At 45.5% G+C, this 18,126-nt stretch overlaps 1 long non-coding RNA gene across 1 annotated transcript; it reads left to right on the forward strand.

Annotated features, from left to right (window-relative positions):
• Positions 1-790: 790 nt before the first annotated feature.
• LOC146354701 (uncharacterized) lies at positions 791-16,811 on the forward strand. The gene is made up of 3 exons (XR_014787432.1): positions 791-1,223; positions 9,085-9,143; positions 16,205-16,811. It is a non-coding gene; the product is annotated as an uncharacterized LOC146354701 (long non-coding RNA).
• The last annotated feature ends 1,315 nt before the right edge of the window (positions 16,812-18,126 follow it).

Raw genomic sequence — 18,126 nt, forward strand, 5'->3', positions numbered from 1 at the left:
ACCCAGTGGACAAAGAAATACTAGTGAAGCATGTTCTGAAACACTTTCTGTTGGAGAAGCTTGATGACGTGTTCGGCTTCCATGTTGAGGTTTTACTAATAATTTTATTTGAGGATAGGGAGGGATTTCCCCTGCCGCTAGAATTGGCCTTGGGGAGTTTTTGCTCTCTTCTGCACTCTTACCTCCTTAGGTCATCTGTCTATTTTTGAAACTACATATATTCTTCATCCTGTTACAAGTACCACTGGCATGGCATACCCTGTTCATTCGTTTGTGTGTTTTATTTTGTGGCAAATAAACACTGTGATCTGCCCCCCAAGACCTGCCCTCTTTCCTGGAAGCTTGGGAAGAAGACAGGTGAGAGGAACCCTCTTGTTAACTCCGATCTCTGATCAGAGATAACAAAGCGTTAGGGATTCCCCTTTGGGGGATGGTAAATGACATGAAGGGGAATCCTTTTATTTTTTATTAGAGACTGGAGATAATATGGGGATTCCCCTGCATGGCTCAGCTGGAAGCCTGGAAGTTCCACCTGAGTTCCTTCCTGCGATGCTCACGTCCCAATTGGGACACACATGACATAGGAAGGAGGCACCCAACTTGGCCAGAGCTTGCCCCTCTCTGTATGGAGAAAAAAAAGTGGGCAGGGTGGATGATATCATGGGAGGGGAGGGGCTTCAGGGCAGGGCTCCACCCCTTTGACATCATCTGGCCTGCCAGCTTGGTTGAAGGGTGCAATCCGGCCCCCAGACCAAAAGTGGTTGCTTCCCCTGGACTACAACTCCTGGTTGCTGGGAGTTAATACATCAGGTACCAGGATGGGGAAGACTTTTCTATCTACATATGAGCATACAGAGTCCTACCAGGTGCAAGATATTAGATTAGATTTTAGATAAAGGACTGGACAATTTCTCCTTTTATATCAGTTCTTCTAAGACATGGTGCAAGAGTGGTGGCAGAGGAGGGGGATTTAGAACTTTCTCTGTAACAAGCCTTTGGACTGGAGAAAGGCGTTTGCGAGAGCCAATCATTGTGCCAGTCAGATTGGCTGATGCATCCTGTGGCACAGTCATTTGCTGCATCACTACTGCATTTTTGCCACGCAAGGGTTGTTACAAAATGTGACAGCAGCGGAAGTCTCTCAATCCACTTCCCTGAGGCACAGATCGGCCAAGAGAAGAGGGTATGTTGTCTCAAAAAGGAAGGGAAAGATCACCCCATAGGTAAGCAACTATCAACAGTTGTTCTTCTCTTATCAGTGTACCCTGTCTGGCCTCCCTGCATCTCTCTGGACTCCTGCCAGGCTTTGTGAAAGACCTCGCATGGGGAACTGATCAATGGAAATCTCTAGGACTCTGACCCTGACCCTCCCCCTGAGAACCAGGTACCAATTGGCTGCCAGTCTGCTAGTGGGAAATACCGATTGTGCTCTGTGTAAGGCCTCTTCTCTTTCCCCATTATGTACACAGATAAAAGACTCCTTCCCACATAGGACAGCAACATGGCTTAAACTGGGACGCATGCCCTAGATATGCCTTGAGCAAGATTTTTTTCACAGATCTCCAATATTTCCAGTGACGGTGCTGGGGTTACACCATGTTTGCAGTAGTGCAATTAAAGGCACACTGCATTCTGCAGAGTGCTGATCTGGAAGTTCACTAGCACACGATTTTTGGTTCTAAAGGTGGCTTGCAGAGAGGGGTTTGCAGAAGACCGTCCCTCACCATTTTTGGTCACCTTTTTCTGCCTGCTTATGCTCCCAGTAGGGGTGGTGATTATGCTTTCCACTGCGGCTGAATGCCACTTTGGGGTGTGTGTGTGTGTGTGTGTGTGTGTTTAATCTCATGACACCAGAGTACGGGGAGGAAATGTTGCCCACAACCTGATTTGGCTTCAAATATCATCATCTAGCCAAATTTCATCAGCTATGTGGGGTCATCATGAAACCAAATCAGAGGGAGGGAGGAAGCAACACCCTCACTCACCCACTCGGTCTGGTATCTTCGGAGTAAATATTACTACTTCTAAAGTACTCATCATCATCATCATCATCATCAATTTAAAAGGGCACCACCACGGAGCATGACTGCTGTCACATTATGACTTTCCTCCTATTCACAACTCTCCTCCCAACTCACTGGGGGAGGCTGCTCCCAGTCTGACTCACCCACCCAAGGGGATCTTGTGGATTAAAGGGGCACACAGTGTGTTTCTTAGTCACAGACAGGCTTTTTGCCCACAACTACTACCCCTTACCTGTCATTACATTTGTCTTGTAACACACACTTCCACACCAGTGGGACTCTGCTTTTAACCTCTACTGAGTAGAGGAGCAGGCACAAGCTAGTCTAGAACAATCACAAAGCTAGACACAAACAGGGAAAAGAGGCTATGGAAGAACAGGACTCTCCAGTGGTGGTGACCTGCAAGGTGTGTGCAATGTTTGTTTTCTTGCCTGAGAACAACATGGCCTACACCTGCAACAAGTGCAAGTTGATCACGCTGGTGGAAGAAAAAGTAAGTGGACTGGAGCGGCGACTGTCGACCCTCCGGGGAATAAGAGGACACGAAGAGTTCTTGGACAGAATGGGGGGACTACAGCAGCAAAAGGAAGACCAGAAGCTTGAAGAGCAACAGCAAGATGAGGCAGAAGTGGGAAATGCTGAGGTGAAGAAAAATGGAGTAAAGGATACTCCGTGGAAAAGGGTGACAGGAGAAGAAGAACTAGACGCCACTCTGCACCAGTGGAGCTGTGGAACCGATTCCAGGTACTTGAGGGTGAGACTGGAGGACAGCCCGCAGAGGAAGAATCACAGGGGAACCTACATGAGAATGAGCAAGAGGCTGAAGGTCAGTCAAACAGAGGCGATGAAACCCAGGCCTACAACAAGAAGAAGAGAAGAGTGGTAGTAGTGGGAGACTCCTTGCTGCGTGGGATCGAGACCCAAGTATGTCGCGAAGACCCGTGGACTCGCCAGGTATGTTGTCTCCCTGGAGGGTGGATTAGAGTCGTGACTGAAAGGTTGCCTGCACTCATAAAGCCCACTGTCAGGTATCCCTTTCTTCTCATCCATGTGGGAACAAATGATACCGCCAAGTGGAGCTATGAAGAAATCACGTCAGACTTTGAAGCTTTAGGAAGGAAACTCAAGAACTTTGGGGCCCAGATAGTTTTTTCATCCATCCTTCGAGTAGTTAGAAGAGGGATAGAAAGGGAACGAAATATACTCCGGGTGAATGACTGGCTACGAAGGTGGTGCCGATGAGAGAGATTTGGATTCTAGGACCACGGGCTATACTTCCTGGAAGATAGGCTGTTGGCAAGGGATGGGTTGCACCTCACAAAGGCTGGAAAGAATGTGTTTGGCCACAACATGAAGAACTTCATCAGGAGGGCTTTAAACTAAATCCTACGGGGAAGGGAGATGTAAAGTTGGGGGTAACAATGGACGTAGGCTCATGCACTGCAACGGAGAGAACAGCTCTGATAGCGCCCAATAATAGTATTCAGACACATGTAGGAAGAAAGCCAGACTATGAAGCACATGGTCTTCCATGTCTATATACTAATGCCCAGAGTATGGGAAACAAACAGAACGAACTTGAACTCTTAATGCAAGAGGGAAATTATGACCTGATAGGTATAACTGAGACTTGGTGGGATGACTCTCATGACTGGAATACAGCAATTGAAGGATATAACTTGTTCAAAAAGAACAGGAGGAACAGAAAGGGAGGTGGGGTTGCACTGTATGTGAAAAATACATATCTCTGCACAGAAATACAGGAGGATGACCTTGGTGGCCCCATCGAGAGCATCTGGATCAAAATAAATGGAGCAAAGAATAAAAGGAACCGGATGGTGGGAGTCTACTACCGGCCACCCAACCAAGGAGAAGACAAGGATGAAACTTTTGAAAAGCGAATAGCCAATGTGTCAAGGAAGCATGATGTAGTAGTAATGGGGGACTTCAATTTCCCCGATATTTGTTGGGAGACAAATTCTGCAAAACATGGCCCCTCCAGGAAATTCCTGACTTGTGTGGCGGATAACTTCCTCCTACAGAAAGTAGAGGAAGGAACTAGAGGATCGACTATCCTTGACTTGATCCTAACCAACAGAGATGACTTAGTGGATAAAGTAGCAGTTACAGGAACTCTGGGGGAAAGCGACCATGTTGTACTTGAGTTCTTGGTTCTAAGGGAAGCAAAAGCCGAGTGTAGTCAAACGCGTACCCTGGATTTTAGGGAAGCTGATTTTAATAAACTCAGAACAATGATCAGTAAGGTCCCATGGCAAGCGACGCTAATGAGAAAAGGAGTCCAAGATGGGTGGGAGCTTTTAAAAAAGGAAATTCTCAAGGCACAATCACAAACAATTCCAACAAGAAGAAAAGGTGGAAGACAACAGAAGAAGCCAATGTGGCTTCACAAAAAGCTTAGGGATGACCTGAAAACAAAAAAGGACACATATAGGAAGTGGAAAGAAGGCCAAGTAACAAAGGAAGAGTACAGGCAGGTAGCACAGAATTGCAGGGATGGCGTCAGGAAGGCTAAAGCTGAGAACGAGCTGAGGTTAGCGAGGGATGCTAAAAACAACAAAAAGGCTTTCTTCAGCTACGTGCATAGTAAAAGGCAGAGGAAAGAAATGGTGGTTCAGCTATTAAATAAGGATGGCAAAAGAATGACAAAGAAAAGGCAGAGGTGCTCAATTCCTACTTTGGCTCAGTCTTCTCCCAAAAGAGGGTCTATGACACCCCTGGCAAAAGCGAAGTACAGGCTGAAGGGGCAGGATTGCAGCTAGAGATCGATAGGCATATGGTCAAGGAACACCTAATTACTTTGAATGCGTTCAAATCTCCAGGGCCAGATGAACTGCATCCTAGAGTAATAAAGGAACTGGCAGAAGAACTCTCAGAACATGGAGGACGGGGGAAATGCCAGATGACTGGAGGAGGGCTAATATGGTCCCTATCTTCAAAAAGGGTAAAAAGGAAGAACCTGGGATCTACAGACCAGTCAGTCTGACATCAATCCCTGGGAAAATTCTGGAGCAGATCATAAAGCAATCCATCTGGAAGCACCTTGAAAACAATGCTGTGATTACTCAAAGCCAACATGGATTTGTCAAGAACAAGTCCTGCCAGATGAAACTGACCTCATTTTTTGATCAAGTCACCTCCCTTGTGGACCGTGGGAATGCTGTAGACATCATATACCTCGACTTCAGCAAAGCTTTCGACAAAGCGCCCCATGATATCCTGATGAGCAAACGAGGTCAAAGTGGGCTAGATGAGACAATGATCCGGTGGATCCACAGTTGGCTACAGAATCGGACTCAAAGAGTGCTTATCAATGGGACCTTCTCAAACTGGGGAGAGGTAACGAGTGGGGTACCGCAGGGCTCAGTCCTGGGCCCAGTGCTCTTCAACATTTTTATTAATGACTTGGAGGACGAGGTGCAGGGAATGCTGATCACATTTGCAGATGACACCAAATTGGGCGGGATAGCTAATACTTTGGAAGACAGAAACCAAATGCAAAGTGATCTGGATAGATTGGAGCGCTGGGCAGAAAACAACAGAATGACATTTCATAGGGATAAATGCCAAGTTCTGCACCTAGGAAAAAGAAATCAAATGCACAGTTACAAGATGGGGGATATGTAGCTCAACAACACTACAAGCAAGAAGGATCTTGGACTTGTTGTCGATCACAAGCTGAATATGAGCCAACAATGTGATGTGGCTGCAAAAAAGGCAAATGCTCTTTTGGGCTGCATTAATAGAAGCATAGCTTCCAAATCCCGGGAAGTACTAGTTCCCCTCTACTCAGCACTGGTTAGGCCTCATCTGGAGTACTGTGTCCAGTTCTGGGCACCACACTTTAAGAAGGATGCAGACAAACTGGAGAGGGTTCAGAGGAGGGCAACAAAGATGACCAGGGGACTGGAAACAAAGCCCTATGAAGTCAGACTGAAAGAACTGGGCATGTTTAGCCTTGAGAAGAGAAGACTGAGGGGAGAGATGATAGCGCTCTTCAAGTATTTGAAAGTTTGTCACAGAGAGGAAGGCCAGGATCTCTTCTCGATCATCCCAGAGTGCAGGTCACAGAATAATGGGCTCAAGTTACAGGAAGCCAGATTCCGGCTGAACATCAGGAAAACTTCCTGACCGTTAGAGCAATACGACAATGGAACCAATTACCTAGGGAGGTGGTGGGCTCTCCCACACTGGAGGCATTCAAGACGAGGCTGGACAGCCATCTGTCAGGGATGCTCTGACTTGGATTCCTGCATTGAGCAGGGGGTTGGACTCGATGGCCTTGTAGGCCCCTTCCAACCCTACTATTCTATGATTCTATGATTCTATAAAGTCGCTGCATCCCCTTCCTTGTAGCAAGTTGACTGCTCCCGCAAGTGGAACATAGGAAACTGCCTTATGCCAAGCCAGACTATTGGTTCATTTAGCTTAATACTTCCTACATCGGCAGCATCTCTCCAGGGCTGCAGACAGGGGACTTTCCCAGCCCTGCCTGGAGATGCCAACAATTGAACCTGGGACTGTCTGCTTGCACTGAGCTATGGCCCCTCCCTTCCACTCACTTGAGACTTGTTTATGTTCCCACCTCCCTTTCTGTGAAAACTCGCTAGCATCCTCCCTGTCACCAAGCAGGATTCTACCTTTGCCTCATTCATGGGACTGCTAAGCACCTCTTTATTGGAGCTGACAGAGCATGTCTTTCCCTGCTCCACCTAGGCGTGCTATTGCTAGAGATGGTGTTCACAGCTAAGAAGCCCAGTGGAACATGTGGACTTTCCAGAAGACTGTGGGACACAAGCTCAGATTTTAATGGGTCCCCCCCTCCCACTGATACCTTATACTACAAACCTAAATCTAATGCGCATTGGCGCAAGTGGAACAAAATTCTCGTACATCCCTTTAAAAAACCCAGTTCTGTCAATGAGCAGATAAGAGAACGAAAGATGCCTGAAAATCCATGAAACAGAGAGGGAATGGATTTACATCCCTAGACCTGATATAAGGCAGTTTCCTAAGTTCCCAGTGAATGAGAAGAATGGTGGTCGCTGCTCAATTAGGGCAGAAGATACCACACAGCCATTAAAATCATAATTAAGTCTGGCTCCATGGCAATGCTCAGAACTAACGAGGGATCTCCAGTGGTAACTAAATGAGATCAAACACAGAATTACCACTGAAACTGTAAACATGACAGTGGTAGAGGCAGTTCCAAATATAAACTAGCAGTAAAATACTGCTGTAAATGTGCCTCCAGTTAGCAACTGGCAGGCATGCAACTGAAATCCCCCACAGTGAGAACTGAAGCTAAGACAACAACATTTTCCTTTAGGGCCTATAATGAGTTCCCACCCTCAGTGATCAGATACAGTTCCATTAAACAGTGGGTGATTCTTCTCTAGCTCTGCCCTAAAGACAAGTGATTAGACAAAGGGTCAATATAGATTACTAAGTTTGTTACTTACTACAGCGTGCCTGTAACCACTTGGTAAACTGATCAGGACTGGGACAGGAGTTAAGATGGAGCATCTCACTGGGTCAGTCTCACAGGAGGGCTGCCTGAATTTAGGAAGATCACACAAACCTAGCACAGGTTGGTCAATCTTAAGGCAGAGTCCATCACAGGCTAGGGTGTAAATGGAGATGTCCATCTGAAGGACTCTAGAAAACAGATGCAGGGGAATAGCAAACTGAAATGTGAGCAGTTGGGCAAGGAAAGTGGCTGGCTGGGGAGTCACAAAGGGAACACCAAAAGTGGGATCTTGAGCATGCCTGACCTGGAAGCATTTATAGCTAGTCCAGATTGGGTCAAAGAGAACCAATGAGTTGCTAGTTGAAGGGTAGAACCATGCTAGATCCTCGAAGAACAATACTGACCCTTTTTCCTCCATCATTGAGTAGCTCACTACAAGCAATGCCACGCATCACTTTCTCCAACCTCAACACACACACACACACACACACACACACACACTGTTGCTGCCACCACTGAAGCTCAGAGAAAGACATGGTCAGGGAGGAGATGCCTCTCCGGGAGTCATTGTCACCACCTCTGCACCTTTCAGGCCAGAAGATATGGCTTCACTGGACTCTTCAGTCTTTGAAGACAGTCTCCCAGTGCAGTCCACATGCTGTAAGAGCCAACTGCAAACCTCAGCCCCACAAGCCAATTTGGCATGCCAGACCAGCCCACCCAGCCTGCAGGGCCTTGTGTGAGGTCCCTCCCCGTCCCCAAAGCCCGTCCCCTGGAGGCTATCAGGGTCTTCGGGAGGAGGTGGGGGGAGGAATCCCCAGTACTATCTCTGATCACAGATCAAAAATAACGGGGGTTTCCTTTACTTAGCGTGCTGCTCACCCTCCCAACTGCGAGGGGGAACAGCATACTGTGTTGCCTGCCCTGTATCCTAATAAATGGGGGAAGGCATAGGGTAAGCTGCCCTAACCAAGGCAACAGGTGGAGGGGATCTCTTCCATCTCGCACCTGGGTTGGGGTGGCTTTGCTGTGCCCCGGCTTTCTCTGGCTGGGAAAAGTCAGCACACAGCAACGGAAGGCCTTTGTATCTTGCTGAGGCCACAGCTCTCCCTTAGGTGGAAGAGAATGCTCCAGCCAGCCCCTTCCACAGTGTTCTGTCCAGCATTTTGACACTCTGGCTCTGCCTTGAGCTGGCACTTTTGCACTACCGGATGTGACTCTGCTTTACCTGCCACGACTCTGCCCTACCAGGAGGTGCCCCTGCTGCAGTCCACTGCCCCCATGAGCCTTGAGGGAGCAGGACATGAGCGAGAACCAGGAGGCTCAGGTTGTGGCAGTTCCTGACACCTACTGAAGGTGGGATTAATGTTTCCCTTTCCTTATACACACACCTCAATAACGTTGAAGCCAAATTTGTCAGTGTCTTTCATTCCAATTGCAGAACGGAATACTCTGGACACAAAATTATTTTTTCAACTGCAGGACTGTAATTATATTCCTAGATTTTTCACCAACCTACTGTCTAGATATGGAAAAATTGTTCCACTCACTTTAATTTCTTTGTTCTCCCAGCCTTCATCAGCTTAGACGAGAAGTGTTTCAAGGAAGGGATGGTGGCTGATGGTCTCAAGGTATTTTTATTTTATTATTAAATTTATTAATCGCCCATCTGGCTGGTCACCCAGCCACCCAGTAAAAGGTATTACTGTAGTGCAATTCAAGCTAAATGAGAAACACCCAATAGGGGAAAGCCAGACGCCTGCTACACTGGCAGTTCACTTTGTGCTTTGCCAAGCACTAGGCTTCAGTGTTTGGGTGTAGGCCAGTTCTTGTTTAGGGACTGTGGGAGAGCCAGCAATTCCTGTAGAATAGTCTCTGTGCTCCGGTCTTTGCCAAGGTTTCCCTGGAGAGTGAGAAAATGCCTGATTAGGCCTGGCTCTGCAGATACTCAGAATGAAGATGATGGATAGGGAGTGGGAGAAGGGCTTCCAGGTGATAAATAATGTTAAATATGGATCAGATGAGAGGCTGACTTTTTAAAAATTGCTGGAACTTTATGACTCTACTGCTACTTATATTCCCATTTGGCATGCAGTCTACGCAAACCTGGTTGGAAGAGGTCTGCAATTTCAGAAAATGAAAACAGGAGACTCGCAGAATTGAAGTTCAGTGGAAGAACTCAGGTGCTGCGGGTCAGAGAGCAAAGCCCAGATCAAGCTGGCACTGCAGGTTACTCATTAGCAGAGGCTCAGCGGCAGTAATAGGGACTTGAAAGCTGAAGGGCAAAAAGAGGATACTATTGGTTGTAATGGGCCGTAATAGTTTTAAGGATGTGGTTTCCAAATATATGTTTCTTGGAAGCTACTCAGAAGGTTCTTCAGTGAGAAGATGACCAACTGCAAATATGCTCCCCTGAAAGAGACAGCTTGCTCACCACTGCCAATTTTCCTCTCCAATGTATAGCCATGGGTTGTGTCATAAATTTCAGGGAACACTCTCAGTTTGCATGAGGCAACACTTGAGGCCAATGTGGACAATGCAGAAGATGTCCCAGAATCCTTTGGAGTACCCAAGGGGTCCATGGCAGACACACAGGGGTTCATTCCTCAGCAGACAAGTCAATATCCAAGGGATCCCTCAAGTCAGGAAATGTGGACATGGTTAAGTATCCTTTTCAGTATAAACCTGAGCCTGAAGAATGGTAAGTCTTCAAAAACAACAACAAAAACAACAGCAGAGCACAACGGTGAAATTTCTTTTATGCTGTGTTAAGCCTGCACTGAAATAAAAATTGTGAGAGTGACAGGAGTTTCATAAGGCTTTGTGAAAACAAGATCGTAAATACTGTGCATTTCCTTTACTTTGTATGTGGTTACTCTGCACAAAAACTGGAAGCCGTGACTATAGATGGTAGCAACAACCCAGTCCAAAGGTAAATTGTGGTTATTGTGATGCAAGCTGTGGCCAGCACCAGGCACCTTATTCTGCAACTATTTTTAAAGTTAATTTTTTAAAGGAATTTGTTGATTTCCTTCTTGTAGTCAATGGGACCCCTTCATGGATCACTGCCTTGTTGTGGCGAAGGGGCTTGCGTAACTCAGTGAAGCCATAAGCTATGCCGTGCAGGGCCACCCAAGACGGACAGGTCATGGCAGAGAGTTCTGACAAAATGTGGTCCACTGGAGAAGGAAATGGCAACCCACTCCAGTATTCTTGCCAAGAAAACCCCATGGAACGTAACACAAGACTAAAAGAGATGACACCGGAAGATGAGCCCCTCAGGTCGGAAGGTGTCCAATATACTACTGGGGAAGAGCAGAGGGTATTTCCAAGTAGCGCCAGAAAGAGTGAAGCGGCTGGGCCAAAGCCGAAAGGACACTCAGCTGTGGATGTGTCTGGTGGTGAAAAGAAAATCCGATGCTGTAAAGAACAATTTTGTTTAGGAACCTGGAATGTCAGATCAATGAATCAAGGTAAGTTGGAGGTGGTCAAACATGAGATGGCAAGATTGAACATTGACATCTTGGGAATCAGCGAACTAAAATGGACAGGCATGGGCGAATTTAATTCAGGTGACCATCATATCTACTATTGTGGGCAAGAATCCCTTAGAAGAAATGGAGTAGCACTCATAGTGAACAAAAGGGTGGGAAAAGCAGTACTGGGGTACAATCTTAAAAACGATAGAATGATCTCAGTACGAATCCAAGGCAAACCATTCAACATCACAGTAATTCAAGTCTATGCCCCAACCACTGAGGCCGAAGAAGCTGAGGTTGATCAGTTCTATGAAGACCTACAACACCTTCTAGAACTAACACCAAAAAAAGATGTCCTCTTCATCACAGGGGATTGGAATGCTAAAGTAGGAAGTCAAGAAATCACCGGGATAACAGGCAAGCATGGCCTTGGTGTACAAAATGAAGCAGGACAAAGGCTAATAGAGTTTTACCAAGAGAACACGCTGATCACAGCAAACACTCTTTTCCAACAGCACAAGAGACGACTCTACACATGGACATCACCAGATGGTCAATATCGAAATCAGATTGATTATGTCCTTTGCAGCCAAAGATGGAGAACCTCTATACAGTCAGTCATAAAAGACCTGGAGCTGACTGTGGCTCAGATCATGAGCTTCTTGTTGCAAAATTTCGGCTTAAATTGAAGAATGTAGGGAAAACCACTAAACCATTCAGGTATGACCTAAATCATATCCCTTATGAATACACAGTGGAGGTGAGGAATAGATTTAAGGGATTAGACCTGATAGACAGAGTGCCTGAGGAACTATGGACGGAGGTCCGTAACATTGTTCAGGAGGCAGCAACTACATCCATCCCAAAGAAAAAGAAATGCAAGAAATCCAAGTGGCTGTCTGATGAGGCTTTACAAGTAGCTGAGGAAAGAAGGGAAGCGAAAAGCAAGGGAGAAAGGGGAAGATATATCCAACTGAATGCAGAGTTCCAGAGAATAGCAAGGAGAGACAAGAAGGCCTTCTTAAATGAACAATGCAAAGAAATCGAAGAAAACAACAGAATGGGAAAGACTAGAGATCTCTTCAAGAAAATCGGAGATCTCAAGGGAACGTTTTGTGGAAAGACGGGCATGATCAAGGACAAAGAAGGCAGGGACCTAACAGAAGCAGATGAGATTAAGAAGAGGTGGAAAGAATATACAGAAGAACTATACAGGAAAGATCTGAATGTCCCTGATAGCCATGATAGTGCGGTCAATGAACTTGAGCCGGACATCCTAGAGAGTGAAGTCAAGTGGGCCTTAGCAAGCATTACTAACAAGAAAGCTAGCAGAGATGACAGTATTCCAGCTGAGCTATTGAAAATCCTAAAAGATGATGCTGTTAAAGTGCTGCATTCAATATGCCAACAAATTTGGAACACTCAACAATGGCCGCAAGACTGGAAAAGGTCAGTTTACATTCCAGTTCCAAAGAAGGGCAATGCCAAAGAGTGTTCAAACTACCGCACAATTGCGCTCATTTCACATGCCAGCAAGGTGATGCTCAAAATCCTACAAGCTAGGCTTCAGCAGTATGCGAACCGAGAACTACCGGAAGTACAAGTGGGGTTTCGAAGAGGCAGAGGAACTAGAGATCAAATCGCCAACATTCGCTGCATCATGGAGAAAGCAAGAGAATTCCAGAAAAACGTCTATTTCTGCTTCATTGACTACGCTAAAGCCTTTGATTGTGTGAATCACAACAAACTCTGGCAAATTCTTAAAGTGATGGGAGTACCAGACCACCTTACCTGTCTCCTGAGAAACCTGTACGAGGGTCAAGAAGCAACAGTCAGAACCAGACATGGAACAACCGATTGGTTCAAAACTGGGAAAGGAGTACAACAAGGCTGCATATTGTCACTCTGCTTATTTAACTTATATGCAGAGTACATCATAAGAAATGCCGGGTTGGATGAATCAGAGGTCGGAATTAAGATTGCTGGGAGAATTATCAACAACCTCCGATATGCAGACGATACCACCCTAATGGCAGAAAGTGAAGAGGATCTCAAGAGCCTCTTGTTGAGGGTGAAAGAGGAGAGTGCAAAAGCTGGTTTGAAACTCAACATTAAAAAAACGAAGATCATGGCATCTGGCCCCATCACTTCCTGGCATATAGAAGGGGAAGAAATGGAAGCAGTGACAGATTTTACTTTCTTGGGCTCCAAGATCATCGCAGACGGTGACTGTAGCCATGAAATTAAAAGACACTTGCTCCTTGGGAGGAAAGCTATGGCCAACCTAGACAGCATAGTAAGAAGCAGAGACATCACCTTGCCGACAAAGGTCTGTCTAATCAAAGCTATGGTTTTCCCAGTAGTAATGTATGGCTGTGAGAGCTGGACTATAAGGAAGGCTGAGCGCCAAAGAATTGATGCTTTCGAACTGTGGTGCTGGAGAAGACTCTTGCGAGTCCCCTGGACTGCAAGGTCAAATCAGTCAATCCTAAAGGAAATCAACCCTGAGTGCTCATTTGAAGGACAGATACTGAAGCTGAAGCTGAAATATTTTGGCCACCTAATGCGAAGAGAAAACTCTCTGGAAAAGACCCTGATGCTGGGAAAGACTGAAGGCAAAAGGAGAAGGGGACGGCCGAGGATGAGATGGCTAGATAGCATCACCGATGCAATGAATATGAACTTGAGCACACTCCGGGAGAGAGCGCAGGACAGGAAGGCCTGACATGCTATGGTCCAAGGGGTCACGAAGAGTTGGACACGACTGAACGACTGAACAACAACAACAATTCAATGGGAAAGACATCCAAGGCTTTGGAAAATGAGGTGAGGTGACCCTGTGCCTCGAATCTGAGACAAAGTGTGATGTCAGTTTGCACCACCAAGCCGGGGCACCCCCTCTACCTGAGCCAACAAGGCCAGTTCTGAGGTGAATTTTTTTTTTTTTTTCTGTGCACAGAGGAAGAGGTAAGGGAGGATATGCATATTCAAGTTCGGTGACATGTATGTACTTAAGCTTAGTTACAGTGGGACCACTTAGTGGGATATGGGGACTAACGGGTTATGCCAAAGGTGTCACAGAAAAGCCTGATTTTGAGAAGGGATTTAAAGAAATTAAGAGAGGTGGCAAGTATTGTACGCAAACCCTTAAAGGTATCAAATATACTGAGTTTGAAAACCAGAAGCAGAGCTTGAATTTCAGAGGAGCAGCTGAGGGCTGGGTATTGCCATAAAAGTGATTATATATATTTCCTGCATCACCATTAGGGGAACCTTTCTTCAACATTTAGACATTTATATAATTCAAAGACAAAGGAAGATTTTTCATGTGAGTAGCAAGATGCCAAAGTCCTAGATCACAGTACCAAGCAACTGCTATCACCTGGGTTACTCTTTCTGAGAAAATCATTGTTCCAGAGCAGGATTGTTTTTGGCAGTGATAACCTTTCTCTTGGTTTCCAATTGCAGTTACTCAATGCTGAAGACCTAGAATGCCATCTGCTGGCTGACACATCCCTCCTTGCCCCATTTCAGACAGCTATTTCCAAACTGTAGCTTTTGGAGTATATCAACACTAAAACTCATTTGAGAATTGTTCTTTGTCTCAAGGAACCCTGGGAACTATAGTTCTGTAATGGGGGGTTGGCGTCTACAGTATTACTTTCAGCATCTGTATCAAACTACAGTTCCCAGGATTCTTTAAGACAGGAGTACAGGACCTTGTCCAGCCCCAAGACTGAAATGGCTCCGGGCAAGCACATTGGGGACTGCATGCCAGTGGTGGGTGGGGCCACATTTCAAGGTAAGTAGGGCCACCCGACTACTGGCATGTGGCCCCCTGATGTGGTTGCTCACACCCCATTCACACCCATTCTCTCTAAGTTTTTCTACATGAGGCATTCGTTGTGCACTCGTGATTCCTTACTCATGGTTGTCTATGGGTTCTTTAGACAACATTGTGATCCTCCAGTTTTGCTTCTGTTTTTTAAGAGCACTGGGGGGGGGGGTTAGAGCTGGGAAAATGAGGTATTATTTCTGAAAACAAAATAAAAGGTAGTTTCCTACTTCTGTATTTACACTATTCCACTATAGCACAGCACCACCTACAGGTTATGTACTGGAAAAGCAGGAAAGGAAAAGCTTTGTGTAGAGCTCAGATCCCAATTCTGCATCCAAACATAAAGTAGATACAATGATTAGCAGCCTCATGTAGAAAAGCGCTCTTGCTCTCACACACATACACTTTCATAGAGAACACACACAGAGACAACACACACACACACAACATATACTCCCCCACTCCCAAAAATGGCTTTCCCAGCAATTAGGCTTTTAAAAGCCTCCATTGGCACCACAGTTAAAGCCTAATTGCAGCATGGGACAGTTTTTCGAGGGGAGTTGCACTGTTTAGGAAGGGAATGCTATGAGAGATAGTTGCCCAGAAAGTTGGAAAGCTGCTACAACCCACACAACAACATTCCTGACTAACCATGGTCTCTGGCCAAACCAATTTGGGAGATTTACCTTTTCAAGTGATGCCCAGGAAAAGACAAAACTAACATCAAGTTGTGCAAACATCATGGCTGCTATCAGTGTGTATATACATTTGGTTGGACTGACATGGGCACTTACTGTATAGCACCCATGATGAGTAACATGCTACCAGCCCATTTCAAATCTGGAAAGGTTTAAACATTTTTTTAAAAACACACAATATAAACTTTACAAAAGTGAGAATAAGATATATCGGTGAATGTTGTCATAAAAGTTTGCATTCCAATGAAATATAAATACAACCATTTCCCCCACAAATCTGGCCATTAATATTTCTTCCTCTGTTTGCCTATAATCGGCTTAGTCAAAAGTGCAATTGTCAAAATTTGTTTATATGAATCAATGAAATATGGTGCCCTACAGTAATTTCCATGATGATTCCCACAATGCTCATTTACCTAATAACTCGTATTTTAAGTGCATAAGGGCGCAATCCTATGCATGTTTAGACAGAAGAAAGTCTTACATAGCTGGCTGGGGAGTGCTGGGAGTTGTAGGACTTTCTTCTGTCTAAACATGCATAGGATTGCACCCTAAAAGGATGAGGACTTATCCACTGTCCCTCCGTTTCTCAGCCATGCTCTCCCATTCAAAAACATTTCTTCTTTTCTTTTCTTTTCTTTTCTTTTCTCTTCTTTCTTTCTCAATGAATTCAACAGATCCCAGCATCTGCAGCCTGAGGCAATGGCTTCATTCTGCTTAATGGCAGGGCCAGCCCTTGCCAATACCTTCAGTTCACTCCTTGAAAATCTCTGCGCAAAGATTAACAGATCCAAGAAAATGCAAGTAGAAGCAAGTCCCCTTGATTTCACTGGAAACACCTATTTCCAAAAGGAAAGTGTGCTTAGGATCACCACTGAAGATTTTAACATTCATCCCCATTTTTCAAAACATGCTGGTCCATAACAAAGCTCTTCAGTCAGATGGGCCACTTGAGCATTCATCGTGTCCTCTTTTAATACAGCACAATCCTTAAAGCAGGCCTACGGTAAATTAAATCTTAACTGAAGGCTTCCAGATGTGTGCTTACAGAACACCTTCCAAGGAGAGAGCAAATATAATTCAATGTACTGTACCAAGAAAAAAGGTAATTAATTTATCCTGTCTCTGATGATGGCAAATGAACAAACATGGTGCTTTTGCTTTTGTTCTGGTTCTTATGTTTTGGTAACATTAATTGACACTTTGAGCTCATCATGCTCATCATTTATTACTTATACCACGCCGATCACTATGCTGGGCACCATATTAAAATTAAAAGAGGCATAACCCTTCCTACGAGCTTATAATCTAATAAACCACAACACACAAGGGAAAAGGGACAAGGAGGAAAGAGCAATAACGAATCTAGAAAGTTCAGAAGCATCTGGCAGAGAATCCTAGAAAAATAAAAACAAAGTAGAGTTCATAGAATCATAGGGTTGGAAGGGGCCTACAAGACCATCGAGTCCAACCCCCTGCTCAATGCAGGAAGCCTGATTCCCAGGCGGTCTCCCAGGGCTGGCCCTGCTTAGCTTCCGAGATCGGACGAGATCAGGCTCATCCATGGTAGGGCTGTACAAACAACCTAAGTGCCTTGTCCAGGATCACAAAGCAAAGCTGTGGTGGAGCTTGGATGATGATGACAGTAACCATGATGAACCTTCAGAAATGGCAGCAATGTAGACTTCCACCAATCACAGATAGCAACATCCTACCATAGTGCAGAGGTACCACCATTTTGTGTAGGCCAACTGCCAGTGGGATGCTATATCCCAACAATGCCTGATACTGCATGGGAGTCCTGTTTCCATGGCATGTGAGTTTCTCCCAGCCACCCCGCACCCATTCTTTCTTTAGAGCTATTCTAATGAGATCTATCAGATGGATTTTAACATCAAGACATGTACAGCAAAATTAGGGAGATTGTTCTGTCTGCCCTTTGACGTTTTAGTAAACCGTAATGTCAGACCACAAGAAGAGTCCTGCTGGATCATACTAAGTATCCATCTAGGCCAGCATCCCCTAACCTGGTGCCCTCCAGATGTTGGGAATTCAACTCTCATCAGCCTCAGCCAGCATAGCTAATGGTCAGAAATCCTGGGAGTTGTAGGGCATCTCTACACCAGCCTAAAATCCTGCATTTAAAATGGGGCTTTCTGCTTCCGTTTTAAATGCAGGATCACAATGACTCCCTTTTTCATGTGCTTCCTTTCCACTCACCCCCTTCCCCCTCCTTCTCCCCATATCTGAGTCTTCCATTATCTTTCATGGATCTCGCTCCTCTTCTTGCCGCTTTTACTCTTTTCACGGAAGAAACTGAAGCAGAACACAACAGGGTAATTTGATAGTTCATTGGGCGTCTCTACACCTCCAGTTTATTGCACATTCATGATTGGCCACTCACTGAATTGTGCGGGTCCATTACATGATGTCATTATCGTACTATTTCCACCCACCTAATCCACGTTTTCCTCAAACAGAAAAAAAATGTGGTATTTTTCCAAATATGTGCAAATGGAGCGCCGTGACCTCCCTGTGTATTTCTCCCCTAGCACGAATGAACCGCTGTGTGTTGGCGGCTGTGGGCGGTTATTTTGGG

Source organism: Heloderma suspectum, chromosome 2, assembly GCF_057233095.1.
Source record: "Heloderma suspectum isolate Gila_16-S chromosome 2, 16-S_ref, whole genome shotgun sequence".
NCBI classification, from domain to species: domain Eukaryota; kingdom Metazoa; phylum Chordata; class Lepidosauria; order Squamata; family Helodermatidae; genus Heloderma; species Heloderma suspectum.